At 39.4% G+C, this 14,169-nt stretch overlaps 1 pseudogene; it reads right to left on the reverse strand.

Annotated features, from left to right (window-relative positions):
* Positions 1 to 5,442, reverse strand: part of LOC149146821 (cullin-3A pseudogene) — a 39,402-nt pseudogene extending 33,960 nt beyond the window's left edge.
* Between the last annotated feature and the right edge of the window lie 8,727 nt (positions 5,443 to 14,169).

Genomic DNA, 14,169 nt, shown 5'->3' on the forward strand with positions numbered 1-14,169 from the left:
AACAAAGAATTTTGCAGGGTAAGAAGAAGGCTACATCAGTGAGGATGGTTACAGCTATGCAGGCCAAGCGCAGTAGCGGGAAAGGGTCTGTATTATTTACAGTTCATATTTCTAATGATAAAGGTAAGGATGTTGAGGATGTAGATTTCTTGAAGAGGTATCCAATTTTACAGAGGTTTCAGGATGTGTTTCCAACAGAGATCTCAGAGTTGCCACCTCACAAGGAAGTGGAATTTTCTATTGAGTTGGTACTAGGAGCAGCACTAGCATCGAAAGCACCTTACCTGACGAGCACTCCAAAGTTAGTGGAACTGAAGTTACAGTTGAAGGAAATGATTGAAAAATGATATGTTAGGAAAAGTGTGTCGCCTTGGGGTGCACCAGTATTGTTTGTGAAGAAGAAGGATAGTACTCTTAGGTTATGTATTGATTACAGGAAGTTGAATAAGGTGACGATTAAGAACAGGTATCTGTTGTCGAGGATTGATCACTTGTTTGATCAGTTGAAGGGAGCAACAATTTTCTCGAAGATTGATTTGAGATTAGGATATCATCAGGTACACATCAAAGAAGAGGACATCTACAAGACTGCTTTCTGGACCAGGTATGGGCATTATGAGTTTGTTGTAGTTCCTTTTGGTTTGACTAATGCTCTAACTACTTTCATGTGTTTGATGAATAGTGTGTTGTGTCCTTATCTGGACAAGTTCGTGATAGTATTAATTGATGACATATTGATATATTCTAATAATGAGGAAGAGCATGTTGAACACTTAGAAGAAGTGTTGAGAATACTGAGAGAGAATCAGTTGTATGCCAAACTTAGAAAATGTGTTTTCTTTCAGACAAATGTACATTACTTGGGGCATGTGGTTTCTAAGGAGGGTATAGTAGTAGATCCAAAAAAAATTAGAGCTATTATGGAATGAGCAGCTCCTAGAAATGTGGATGAGGCCAAATCATTTATGGGGTTAGCAGGTTATTACAGGAGGTTCGTCAAGAACTTCTCGCGAGTTGCCTATCCTATTACATCATTGCAGAGGAAAGGAAAGAAATGTGAGTGGACAGAGGAATGTGCAACAATTTTTGAGCAGTTGAAGCAGTTATTGGCAAATTCTCTAGTTTTAAAGATTGCAAATCCAAACTACGAGTTTGTGGTATGCACAAATGCTTGCCAAAGAGGACTTGGTGGAGTCCTTATGTAGGAGAGACAAGAATTATGATATGAGTGAAGGAAATTAAATGAACATGAACAAAATTACATGACAAACGATATTGAGTTGGCAGCGATCATCCGTGAATTGAAGATGTGGAGACACTATCTTCTGTAGGTTTTAACCATGTGCAACAATTACCTGCAAATGAATTCTTAGAACATAAAATATACAATGGCGAGAACATAAAACAACTACATAAATATTTTCCCTTGGATCCTGAAACTGAGACTACCAGACCAATTTTTCATAATATTCCTTTAAATGTTACAATACATATATATAAATGTTGAAGCATTCATAAACCCCAATCTATTAACCATGGATTAGAACATAATCGTAGTTCCCTTTACCAGATCTACAAAATACCATGGGTAGAAACCATCATGCCCAAAACCATGTGCAAAACCCATGAACAAAACCATGGGTAGGTCAGCCCACCATCTTTGGGTTTGCCCCCAATCGTGCGTGTGACTATTCATGGAAATAATATAACACACACCCAACATTCTCGCGCTTGTTGTTTTCTTTCCACACATGGGGTTACATGAGAGCTTTATCATTGGTTTAGTCCTGTAATGCCCATTGTTTCTCTACACCAAGAAAACTTCTCAGTGTTGACAGACTTCGTCAATGCATTTGCAACATTCTTCAAAGTGTCCACCTTTACCAACAACACCTTTATTTACTCAAACATATCCCTCACAAAGTGATACTGAACATCAATGTGCTTTATCTTCGAATGATAAGCAAGGTTCTTTGCCAAGAAAATTGTACTTTGGTTGTCAAAGTCTATCCTTATAGCTCGTTGTACCAACCCCATACTTGAACACAATCTCTGCAACCAAACTACTTCCTTGCTTACATGAGTGCTTGCCATGTATTCAACCTTTGTAGTTGAAAGATCCACTACAAACTGTCTCTTTCTCATCCAATTGACCGCTCCTCCAAATAGGTTAAACACATACCCACTTATAGATCTTCTTCGATCCAGATCTTCAACCCAGTCTGCATCAATAAAGCCACAGATGTCCAAAACTATGTCTAATCCCAATCTTCCTTAGTAGCACAAACCATAATCACTAGTGCCATGCAAATACCTGAAAACTCGCTTCATTGTTGTCCAATGCTCCTTCCCTAGTATTGACATAAACCTGCTCAATACTCCCACTACATGTGCAATGTCTATTCTAGTACATACCCTTGCATACATCAGGTTATTGACTTCACTTTCGTATGGAACATGAGACATGTCCTCTTCCTCTTCTTGTGTCATCAGACACTATTCAACAGATAAATTTACATCTACATGAATAGGAACCTTCATCAGTTTACTATCCTGCATATTAAACCTATATAGTACTGTCTCGACATACTTCCTCTGGTTTAACTAGAGCTTCCTCTTTGCCCAATCTCGTTTAATTTCCATGCCCAAAATATAGTTTGCAGCACCAATATCCTTCATGTAGAATTTGGAGGATAATTGGGTCTTCAAATCCTGGATAATATCTTTGTCATTTCCAATCAGCAACATATCATCCACATATAAGACCAAGTAAATAACAGGGTCACCAATTAATTTAAAATACATACAGTGATCTACTTTGCTTCTGGTGAAGCCAAGTCCCCGTATATATGTGTCAAATTTCTGATACCGCATCCTTAGTGACTTTTTTAGCCCATACAAAGACTTTTTTAACCTGCATACTAGTTCTTTCTTACCCTTCACCACAAAGCCTTTAGGTTTCTTCATGTATATCTCTTCTTACATACCCATGAAGAAATGTTGTCTTCACATCCATCTGTTCTATTTCAAAATCAAAAGCAACAACAACAGATAAAAGTAATCTAATTAAAAGCTAATTTTGCAACAGGAGAAAAAAATAACACCAAAATCAATTCCCGACACCTGGGAATAACCTTTTGCTACCAATTGAGCTTTGTATTTCTCCACCTTGCCTTATGCATTCATCTTCTTTTTAAACACCCATTTTCTTCCAATGGGCCTTCTTCTAGTCGACAACTACACCAGATCCTATTGAATTTCCACGACCTTGGGTCTATGTTAGAGTATTAAAATCATTGACGATACCAAACCAAGAATCTCAACCATAAACTACTTTGCACAACAGAAATATAAAATGGTAAATCACATATGCACAAATATACATGCTTTTTAACAAATATTGTACAATCACCAATCTTCGTTAAACTAAACCAATATGAATAATACAACAATCTATGGTATACAATATACAATGTCAAACTTTGCTACAACTTTTATGTCATTTATTGTCTTGTTGGTCCTTTGCTTCCATACTGCTCACTAGCTGCCCTTTAGTCCTTCAAAGGAAAACACATCGAGACTCCAGGAGGGCTACCACCTAACACTATTGCAAGTCACTTCTGCTACATGTACACACGCTCATCAATCTTCTCTCTAGGTTGGCCACTTCCCCAGCTCCAATCTGTCAGGCTAGAATTCACCTTTGTCCATCAAGGTACTGCACTTTGGCACCAATCTTCACCCAACCTTCATCTCCTCTTCATCACTTCATGGTAGCTCATCTAGGGCTACTTTTGGTAGCCAACAAACTTCCCTCCACCAGATCAATGGTACCTAATACTACACTATAAGATCTACACTGATGAAGGCTTACGATCACCCAATCAAGACTCCAAATTGGCTCCCACAAGCTACCCAACACTCTGATCCAAATCTGACCCAAAATCATGGATCCAAAACCTCAAAAATACATCTCAGCTCATTGTTTGAGGTCCTCTTTGACTACTGCAATTTTGGTTATGGTTAGGGCACAATACACAGTCCTAACAACCCTCACAAAACGACTGCAACAGTTCTCCTTTTGTTGTGGATTCCCTACTCTAGCAAGATTTAAGCCCCATGCTACCTATTCACCACTACAACATCCTTGAATAGGCCTTACGACCCTCCTTCCTTGCTCATAACAGGCCTACGATGGCTCTAAGGCCTGCGGCTGACACTAAACAGGGATTTCCACCCTCAAACAACCCTAAAACAACTCTTTCTTGTTGCGGCCTTCTAGCACAACTCTACGGCTCCCTCTCCAACTCTTGATCACCTTGAGACAACCTTCAAACAATCCTTTAAACCACGCTGGTGTGCCCTTAAAGCTATGACCTAAAACAAAGTTATTTCCTTCTCCAATGAGCTTTTTTATGATGGAAGTGTTGCATAATGGATGAGGAAATGTCCTCCACTCCACCTCTATATATACACATAAAGAGGGCTCCACGAATTAGATGAAGGGTCATGTCTATTGGATGAATTCTTTAAGCCCACATGACTTGTCTTGTCCAAATATGAATGAAAACTTAAAAAATTCATAACTTAATTTATAGAGCTCTGATTTGAGTGATCTTTGGAGCGTTGGTATCGATACGCAAAGCTCTATCACTTCAAATTTTCTCATGCTCAAATTCATCATGGTTTTGACCCAAATCTCGATGGGTGAAAAACCCCTACCTTGGGTTCCAAGCCCACAAGTAACTCTTGTGACACTTTGTCCTCCATTCCTCGAACCCTAGGGCTTGGAGTACTTCCCAAGCTACTCAAAAATCAATAGTCCCTCTTAGAGAGGGAGTTACTTCCAAGACTAGGAAGTAACTCATCATCACCATCACTACTCACAACATTCGCCCAACTCTTGGTGCTCACAATCGCAACAATCCCTATTCTGTGAACTACACCCTTCTCGGAAGTGTCAATGTCACTGGAAGCAACTGACTTCTTCTTCTTCTCTTGTATTGCTTTCCAATCTCTCCATGATTCCTTCTTGGTAGTTGTAGGAGCACCCTTACTCCCCACTAACCATGTGCTCTTCATTAGACATCTCGACGAAAAATGACCCATCTCACCACAGTTGAAACACTTGAATTTACTCAATTCCTTCTTCTCCTTACCCTTCATTCGCGTTGTAAGTGCCGTGTCATCATCGAAAGTCTTCCTCTTTGGATGAAGATCCTCGTCTCACAACTCTTCCTGAATGAAGTCATCCCACAACCTATTACATTCTGGCAACTTCTCTCCGGCAATGATTCCTTTGATGAAGGGCTTCCATTCCTCGGTGAACCCCCAGATCCTGTTGACCTGTAAGACCAAATTGATCCTTTCCTTCCATGGACTATAGTTGGACAACCCGTCCATCCTGTCCTCATATCGGATACCAGCCCACAGTTTCGACATTGTCACCTACAATGTGACCAACTCCCTCTTAAGTTATACTTCGTTGTGCACAACTCTAATCCGGTGACTTCCAAAGTAGCTTAGAAACACTCTGATACTATGTTGAATTTCCACAAACTTGGGTCTAGGTTAGTGTCTTAAAATCACTGACGCTGCCAAACCAGGAATCTCAACCATAAACTACTTTACACAGCGGAAATATAAAGCGGTAAATCACATATGCACAAATATACACACTTTTTAACAAATATTGTACAATCAACAATCTTCGTTATATTAAACTAATCTAAATAATACAACAGCATATGGTATACAAGATACTGTAATAAACATCGCTACAACTTCCATGTCGTATCGTGTCCTATCGGTCCTTTGCTTCCGTATTTCTCACTAGCTACCGCTTAGTCCTTCAAAGGACAACACTTTAAGACTCCATGAGGGCTACCACCTAACAATGTTGCATGTACATAGGCTCATCAATTTTCTCTCTAGGTTGGCCACTTCCCGAGCTCCAATCTGCGAGGCTAGCAGTCACCTTTGTCCATCAAGGTACTGCACTTTGGCACCAATCTTCACCCAACCTTCAACTCCTCTTCGTCACTTCAAGATAGCTCATCTAGGGTTACTTTGGGTAGCCAACACACTTCCCTCCACCAGATCAATGGTATCCAATACTACACTTCAATATCTGCATTGATAAAGACCCAATCAAGCCTCGAAATTGGCTACCACAGGTTGCCCAACGCCTAGATCCAAATTTGACCTAAAATGACCGATCCAACCCCTCAAAAACACATCTCAGCTCACTGTTTGAGGTCTTCTTTGACTATTGCAATTTTGGGTTTGGTTAGGGCACAATACACAGTCATAACAACCCTCACAAAACTCCTACAACAGTCCCCCTTTTGTTGTGGATTCCCTTCTCGGACAAGATTTAAGCCCCACACTACCTGTTCATTGCTACAACATCCTTGAATAGGCCTTACGACCCTCCTTCCTTTGCCTAGAATAGGCCTGCGACTTACCCTAAACAGGGATTTCGACCCTCAAACAACCCTAAAAAAACTCCTTCTTGTTGTGGCCTTCTAGCATAGCTCTGCGGCTTCCTCTCCAACTCTCGATCACCTTGAGACAACCTTCAAGTAATCCTCTAAACTCACGCTGGTGTGCCCTCAAAGCTGCACCCCAAAACAGAGTTATTTCCTTCTCCAACGACCTTCTTTATGATGGAAGTGTTTCACAATGGATGAGGAAATGTCCTCCTCTCCACCTCTATATATACACATAAAGAAGGCTCCACAAATTAGATGAAGAGTCATGTATATTGGACAACTTAAAAAATTCATAACTTCATTTCTAGAGCTTTGATTTGAGTGATCTTTGGAGTGTTGGAATCGGCACACCAAGCTCTATCACCTCAAATTTTCTCATGTTCAAATTCATCATGGTTTTGACCCAAATCCCGATGGGTCAAAACCCCTACCTTGGGTTCTAAGCCCACAAGTGACTCTTGTGGTGCTTTTTCCTCTAATCCCCGAACCCTAGGGCTTGGAGTACCTCCCAATCTACTAAAAAATCAATAATCCCAAGCTTCATTTTTGTCCAAAGATGCCATTTCATCAACCAAGACCCCTTTCCATATTTTTCCATCCTCTGAATCTACTGCGTCAATGACAGTTTTGGGATCACCATTAGTAATATATAAAGCAAAATTTGAAAAAAAAGCAGATGGACTATATATTTCTGACTGCCTTCTCTCTCGAACTGATCTTCTCAAAGTTGGAGTTTGTGGCTCTTCATCTTCTTATTCATGTTATGTTGTACAATCTGATTCTTCCTCCTTTAGCTCAAACTCCATCTTCTCAGATTCCTTTGGTAGGACTTCATGTTTAATAACATCTTTCACTTCTGTAACCACCACATCTTGGATGTACACAACCTTCCTTGTTTATGGGTTCCAAATCTTATAACCTTTTAAACCATCCTTATACCCAATAAAGATGCATCTTTCAGATTTACTATCCATCTTGGCTCTTTTCTCCTTTGGAACATGTACATATGCATCACAACCAAATACCCTCAAATGTGAAAGAGAGGGTTTCTTACCAGTCCATACCTCATGTGGAGTCTTATCCTCCAACGTTGATGAAGGTGATCTATTAACCAAGTAACATGCAGTATCTACTGCCTCTGCCCAGAATTTCTGCCCTAATCCAATGCCATTGAGTATGCTTCTTGCCTTTTCCATCAACGTCCTGTTCATTCTTTAAGCAAATCCATTTTGCTGAGGTGTATATGGAATAATATTATGTCGCGCTATGCCACACCCTGTATAGCAATTACCTACAAACAAATTCTTAGAACATAAAATATACAATGGCAAGAACATGAAACAAATACACATATATTTTCCCATGGACCCAAAAATTGGGACTACCGATTGATATTTCATTATATTCCTTTCAATGTTACAATACATATATATACATGCTGAAGCATTCATAAACCCCAATCCATTAACCCTGGATTAGAACATAACCGTAGTTCCCCTAACTGGATCTACAAAATACCATGGGCTGAAAACCATCATGCCCAATACCATGTGCAAAATGCATGCACACAACTATGGGTAGATTCGCCCACCATCTTTGGGTCTGCCTCCCATCGCGCATGCAACTAGTCATGGAAAGAATATAACACACACCCAACTTCTTCTAGGCAGAAGGTTCTTCTTGGTGAGTGATCACAGTGGATTGAGGTACTTGTTTGATCAACTAAATTTGAATGTGAGACAAGCTAGGTGTTTGGCTACGATCAACGAGTTTGACTTCAAGATCTAGTATATTAAGGGTAGAGAGAACAGGGTTACAAATTCTCTTAGTAGAAGAGTGTAGGTAAATAACATATCAACTATGAGTTCATATGGGATAGATAGGATCTGATCTTGCAGGCAGAACAACAGAATGATAGGTACCGACAACTTAAGCACAGGTTACAACAATAGGGTGTAGGTGAATAGGATGTGGACTATCAACTCACGACAAATTGTTTGGTCAGATTTACGGACATGATCTATGCGTCAGACAACAATGAGCTCAAGAAGCTTATTTTTTGGGAATTTCATGTTAAGTCATATTCATGTCACCTAAGATATCATAATACATTTACAATGATTTAGAACTTCTACCATTGGTCGAACTTGAAGAAAGAGGTAGCATAGTTTGTTGCGAGATGTTTGTATTGTCAGCAGGTAAAAGCACAGTGTAAGAATCTGTTCAAAATAATATTGAGAAGGGGGGGGGGGGGGGTTGAATAGTATTAGCAAATCAAACACTTTTTCATTTTCATACTCAGATTCATATACGCTACTTCAGTTAAGGATACCTGTGTGTATACGCAACTGTGTTTAATGCAACTAACGTATATCCAGTAAACTTATGATTTAGTTAATTGATCTTCAATGAGTGCATCAGAACATTATTAACCATATGAATAGTAAATAGGTGCAGTAAAGCAGAACAGATCATCACACATAAGAAGCACACATGAACACTATGATATAAGGTGGAAACCCAATGTGGGTGAAAACCACCTGCTGCAATTCGTCTCTATCTCCTTATAACAAGAAATTTCTTTTTACAATATTTTTGTACTAGTGCAGTCTTATACTAGTACGCAGGCTTCTACTTGCAGAAGGCTACAACCTTCTCTCGTTCTCCAGCTTCTCCTGGAAGGGAATTACAACCCCCTTAGCTCTTGTACTAGCTGATGTACTAGTACGTAGGTGTTGTCCTATAGAAGGCTACAACCTTCTCTTTTCTTCCAGGGACCATGTTTCATAAATTTTCAGACTGAACCCATAAATACAAAACAATCACCACTGCAATACAGTCATTAACTCTAAATCACCCAACAACTGAATCACTGAAACCCTGTCATCAAAACACAGTCACCAGAACACAGACCAGAGCCCAGAACTCTGCGACAACCACTAGAACCAACAGCAACCTGAAATATCAAATCTCATAATGTATATGCTACTTGACTGTGTCTAACCAGCGTGTATACGCTCTTTCACCCGAGAGAACCCGCGTACAGATCTGAAAATAATTACTTATACCTTCACTGCAATTTTCAACTTCAGATATACCCAGAACATAAGATATAAAGGATAAAACATGCGTCAGTATTCAGATCTATTCATGATCATACCTATAATGATAATACATTTTAGTCTTCAAGATCCCGGTCCATCAACCTTTATCAACCGCATAGGTGCCTCCTTGGTTCGGATCAAGCAAAGCATCATAAACCCATAACCAGCATACTAGATCTCATACTTCATCAGATATTCATCACTTGCACACTTGCCCTTTGGCCTAATGATCTTCTTCTCCTTATATAGGTTTAGGCCTCTCTCAATACCATGGTCCAAAACCACGTAGAACCAATACCTTGGACCCAATACCTGGGGTCAACACTTCGGACCAAAATACCATGGACCAAATACCACGGACCAAAACTTAGATTCCCAACATGTACGCGCCTTTCCTTCTGTAAACGTGCGTGTGTACATATACGCCCCTTTTCTTCTGCTAACCTGCGTGTATACGCACTTTCATCAAGGTTAACCTCTGTATACCTCTCTCTTGACCTGCTGCATTATGATCTACCATCTGAGTGTGTTGCCATCAAGGACAACACCTGTATCATACCTCTGAGTGAGTTGCCATCAAGGACAACATTTGTATCATAATGCCAACAACCTCCCCTTTTGGACTTGATGGCAACCACCACACCAAGTCACTTTCCCCCTTTGGCATCAAGGGCAAAGGGCAGACTAAGAAGTTCTCTCCCTTGGTATATCTTCTGCTGTCCATACTCCCCCTGAGTACCTGCTGAAATCTCTGATTGAGCTCCCCCTTTGTATATGCCAAGATGTACCAATCCGTCCATGCTCCCCCTGAGCACATGCAAGGTCTGCATGACTCTATACATACATCAATCTCCCAACCAAGTGGGAATACACCATTTTTTACTCATCCACCCAACCAAGTGGGGATATACCAAATGTTTATACATGACTCAAAAACAAGAAACATTACATCATCCATCCCATGCATAGTGGGGTAACAAAATACATCATATCACTCACAAAGACTAAGGACCTAAACAAGACCATGATAGTTATCATCAGCTATCATACACCATATGATCTACACCATAAGCATCTGTCACTAGCATCTAGACCTGTAACCTGCAATCCATTTTCTTGGTCAATCAACAATCAGTAGCAAGATGTGTCAATAAGCATCATCACCAAATACTTCTAACCATAATGCCAACAATGCATTATTCGAAGCATATGCTCCCCCTGAGCCTGTGCCAACCATCATATACCATGACCGAACTATTTCCTGAGTCTGTTCTGCTACTTTTTCTTCAAAGCTCCATATACGTGACTCTGCAGCCTATAACTCGCTTATATACGCAATTTATCTTGATAATATCTGTGTATGCAAATTGGAATACTGAAGGTCTACACTTTCAGTTTCCCCTATGTCTGTTATGTCAGCTAACTGAGTTATGCCACATCTTTCTGTCTCTAATTTTGTCTTCTTCAATACCTGGAATTGCAATGATGTATGATCCTCTTGCTTTGGAGTTTGAATTTTGCTCCTGCATTCCCTTTCTTTATGTCCAAACTTGTTACATGCATAACATCTTACATGTTTCATATTCCTCCTATAGGAGTCAATGGCTTTGTGACCAAACATATTGCAAGCAAAACAATATCCCTTGAAGTACCTAGAGCGTGATGATCCTTTTTTGTGAGGGTCTTGACCCATTTTGCTTCTGCATCTAGCTACAATATGTCCAAAGTTATGACATACATAACATTCAACATTATTCATTTGAGGAAATAACCGACTATCACTTCCATAGTTAGGAGAAAAAGATCTTATTTGAAGCATTTCTTTCCTTGGTTGTTGCTGGGGTTTACCATTTATCTCTTCGTTGATCATTTTAGATTTTGCATTAGAGTTCCTTTCCTCACCCTGTGAGCTAGATTCACCTTTGACAGTTTCATAAAAACCAAGACCAGTTTTGATAGCAGGGGATCTTTGACTACTAAGAATATCATCCAAAATCTTGGTATTGTCTTGAAATGGTAACAATTTTTCCTTTTCTTCTAATTTACCTTTTAAGATATTTACCTCAACCTGATGTTGTTCTTCCTTTTCCAGATATTGCTTCCTTATGTTTTCTTCAGCTTTTCTTCCTTCTTCCACTTGTTGCCTTAATTCGAGCACTTCATGTTCTTGTTCTTCAAGATCTTCTTGTAGAGAGAGGATCTTAGATTCAAGTCTCTGAATTGTTATGCTCTGATCTTTTACTACATCCTGTAGCTACTCCCTTACTCTGGTTACTGTCTCCAACTGTTCTTTTAATCTGGTAACTTCTTCTGTTTCTATGTCCTTATTTTTGTATGCCATGAGAAGTCTAATGTCTTCATCACTATTGGATGAATCGTTACTTTTATCATGAGTATAATAACTTCTATTACCTTCTTCAAACATCTTTTCTTTGTTATGAGGGCATCTAGCAGCATAGTGACCAACTCTACCACATGAAAAGCATTTGAAAGGTAGCTTACCTTTGAACCTTCCAGATCCCCGTTCAAGATTCTTGACAAAATTTACCTCATATTCTTCTTCTGAAATGTATCCTGATTTACTGAGTTTTTCTTTTCCATTTGCTGATACTTTAAATGCAGCTTCTCTCATATTTGATGGTCCTCCTTTTCTCATCTTGAAAGCAGTTAAGATTCCGTGTAGCTGTGTCATAGTGATTTTCTGCAGATCCTCCTTTTCTTCTATGGTAAACACTTTGGATTCAAATTTAGCAGACAAGGATCTCAAAACTTTTTCAACTCAGACAACTGCCTTAATTTCTTCACCCAGATTCCTCATACAATTGACAATCTCATCTATACGCAGGAAGTAATTAGATATGCTTTCATTACTATGCATCTTAAGAGTTTCATACCGTATTCTGAGAGTTTGAAGCTTAGCCCGTTTTACCTGATCATCTCCTTCGTAGCTCAGAATGATTTTGTCCCATATTTCTTTGGCTGATTTGAACTGCATGACCTTGACAAATTATGATTGTGACAAACTTCCCAATAAGATAGTAACAACTTTGGCATTGAGTTCATATTGCTTTCTATCTGTTGTATCTGTAGGAGTTGCTGATGGATATGTATATCCTCCTTCCATGATTCCCCAAACATCTGTTCCAAATGATTGTAGATATGTTGTGGTTCTTATCTTCCAATAGACAAAATTGCTCCCATCGAATATTGGTGGTTTGATGGATCCCTCTCTTTCGTGATTACTCATCCTGATGGATCTTCCTTCAAGCGATCAAGCTTCTTCTGAAGGACCTGCTCAGATACCAATTTTTGGAAATAATACTGAGAAGGTGGGGGGGGGGTGAATCAATATTAGCAAATCAAACACTTTTTCATTTTTATACTCAGATTCATATATGCTACTTCAGTTAAGGATACCCGCGTATATACACAACTGTGTTTAATGCAACTAGCTATATCCAGTAAACTTATGATTCAGTTAGTTGATCTTCAATGAGTGCATCAGAACATTATTAACCATATGAATAGTAAACAGGTGCAGTAAAACAAAATAGATCATCACACATAAGAAGCACACATGAACACCATGATATAAGGTGGAAACACAATGTGGGTGAAAACCACCTGCTGCAATTCGTCTCTATCTTCTTATAATAAGAAAATTATTTTTACAATATTTCTATATTGGTGCAGTCTTATACCAGTACGCAGGCTTCTACCTGCAGAAGGCTACAACCTTCTCTTGTTCTCCAGCTTCTCCTGGAAGGGAGCTACAACCCCCTTAGCTCTTGTACTAGCTGATGTACTAGTACGTAGGTGTTGTCCTATAGAAGGCTACAACGTTCTCTTTTCTTCCAGGGACCATGTTTCATAAATTTTCAGACTGAACCCATAAATACAAAACAATCACCACTGCAATACAGTCATTAACTCTAAATCACCCAACAACTGAATCACTGAAACCCTGTCATCAAAACACAGTCACCAGAACACAGACCAGAGCACAGAACTCTGCGACAACCACTAGAACCAACAACAACCTGAAATATCAAATCTCATAATGTATATGCTACTTGACTGTGTCTAACCAGCGTGTATACGCTCTTTCACCCGAGAGAACTCGCGTACAGATCTGAAAATAATTACTTATACCTTCACTGCAATTTTCAACTTCAGATATACCCAGAACATAAGATATAAAGGATAAAACATGTGTCAGTATTCAAATCTATTCATGATCATACCTATAATGATAATACATTTTAGTCTTCAAGATCCCGGTCCATCAACCTTTATCAACCGCATAGGTGCCTCCTTGGTTCAGATCAAGCAAAGCATCACAAACCCATAACCAGCATACTAGATCTCATACTTCATCAGATATTCATCACTTGCACACTTGCCCTTTGGCCTAATGATCTTCTTCTCCTTATATAGTTTTAGGCCTCTCTCAATACCATGGTCCAAAACCACGTAGAACCAATACCTTGGACCCAATACCTGGGGTCAACACTTCGGACATAAATACCATGGACCAAATACCACGGACCAAAACTTAGATCTCCAAAGAG

Source organism: Pinus tabuliformis, chromosome 9 (genome assembly GCF_031772625.1).
Source record: "Pinus tabuliformis cultivar Carrire ecotype Pingquan chromosome 9, CPIR1, whole genome shotgun sequence".
Classification (NCBI taxonomy): domain Eukaryota; kingdom Viridiplantae; phylum Streptophyta; class Pinopsida; order Pinales; family Pinaceae; genus Pinus; species Pinus tabuliformis.